Source organism: Octopus bimaculoides, chromosome 3 (genome assembly GCF_001194135.2).
Source record: "Octopus bimaculoides isolate UCB-OBI-ISO-001 chromosome 3, ASM119413v2, whole genome shotgun sequence".
In the NCBI taxonomy this organism is placed as follows: Eukaryota; Metazoa; Mollusca; class Cephalopoda; order Octopoda; family Octopodidae; genus Octopus; species Octopus bimaculoides.
Window position 1 is genome coordinate 35,395,435 of NC_068983.1, and position 2,225 is coordinate 35,397,659.

A 2,225-nucleotide genomic window follows, 5' to 3' on the forward strand; every position below is an offset into this window, starting at 1 on the left:
GCTTTTATATGGTTTTTATGTTTAACTTTCTAAAAGAAGTAACATCTAAATGGTCATACAGAAATTTAACTTTCTAATAAAATAAAATTGAAGAAGTGAATTTGATGGGTCACTAAATACTTCAGAGTAACACAGCCGACCACACTTATGATAGTAGTTTTAAATCCTAAAGCTGCACCATATGAGATTTATCATTCTAGGATCAGCAAATATGTACCTGTATCATGCTGGATTCAAATGAATTAACATTACTCTTCTTTGTTTACAAAGAATGTTATAATAAATACTAATAGAAAAGATACTGTAAGAGTAAACATAGTTGTAGCATTAGTGCCCTCGTTGTACCTTAGTTTTAACTGTAGCATTAGGGTCCGCGTTGTACCTTAGTTTTAACTCCTGAGTATGCGAAGAGTATAATCTTCTCAGCACCTAATCATCTTTCTTAGGTTGCATGCGTTTTCTTTTTAGAAAAGATAAGGGAGGAAATGTTTTGTTTCTACTCTTTAAATGGATAAAACTTGTAGTTACTGTTATAATTATTGGCAATTACGATGTCATTATAAACTGATGCAATTATAAGCAATTTACGTCTAAAGCTAGATATATGTAATTTCCATGATTTATTGGATCTTTCGTACTCTACTTAAGGACTTGAATTTTCATGGAGCGTATTTAAGGCATCTCCATCTTATGAAATGTACATGAAATGTAAATATAAAAGAATTTCAACTGTACACCCTAAATGAGAAATCTTCCCCACCTTTAGTTATGTCAATGAGTAAATGTAAAATGAAACTTGCCACTAAAGTCTAATTAAACATTTGTCTCTTACATAAGAATCCTCAAAATTACATCAGTGACAAATACTATACATGGAACATATTTACAACTAAGCAGAATGGGTTTTTGTAAGAGTTAAGTCCCTTAGCTTTGATAACAGCATAAAGTCTACGAAGGGATACAAATCTAATGTTACTGATTCAACTACCAGCCACTAAGACAAAATGTGAAAAATTGTGTATTTTACTGCTAAAATGTATATTGGGTGGTATCAATGTAAAATGTTTACTCAATAATGACTAAGTACAATAATCATAGAACACAGACTTTCTTTTCTTACACTACAAATTGATTGTTGAATCTTTGTTTTTTATGTGCCATATTCCAAAATATAAACTGTTATTTGGACTGGATTTGACATCAGTGCCTTAAATTCAAATATAAGATTTCAGTCCTCTAACCGACTTCGCTATAATTCTGACACAACATTTATTAATCTCTATACTTAGACTAAATACTTGTATAAACATGTTGGAGCTTTAACTCATGCAGTAGTTGTTGTACACATATCTATACATACAAGATATGTAGGCTAATATATTCATCTCCAGAAATGAGGCCGGTATTTTGCAAAAGTAAACCGTATGATTCACAATTTACAAAAATACATATTTTTAAAATTAATCATTAGCGACGGAAGCAGTATTATTACCAAAAAGTAAACTTTTTTCTGTCCAACTTAATGTGGACATCTTGTATAGAACACTGAATCTTGCGTAATTAGCCTTGTGAGATCCTCTAAATAATCGTATACTACATAAAACACAAGCATATGTCGTAGCAGACAAGGATCGTTTGTTATGGGTACTGAGTTATTTCAGTCTACTAGGCCCCATCAGTAGGAGCAGTCCGGTAAACACATGTCAGCCAAATCTCGCTACCACGATATATAGAATATCAGCATTTTTTTAGATACGGATGTCGCAAATAGCCAGCTATATATATATATATATATATATATATATATATATATATATATATATAGGTAAATGATAGGGTTGCTTCAATATTTCAGGGGTAGTCTGAAGTATCTAAGCAACCAGGGGATAGTTAAATCCGAAGGCACTCCTGGTAATTACTTGTGTGGGTACCGTCTACGTTAGAAGGTATCCAGAGGCAGGTAATTTTTTGTTTAAACCGCAGTTTATAATCATAATTATGTGGAGAATGGAGGAACAAACACAAGAAGAAGCAAGTCAATTGGGCTAGTTAGCCATTGATTTAATTATGTGGAGATTATATAATGAGTCATTTACGATCGTTTCGATGTGCCAAATGGTTTGGCAGATCTCTTCAGAATGTTGAGAAGTATGTTAAAGTATATATATAAATATATATGTATGTATGTATATATATGTATATATATGCATGTATATATATATATA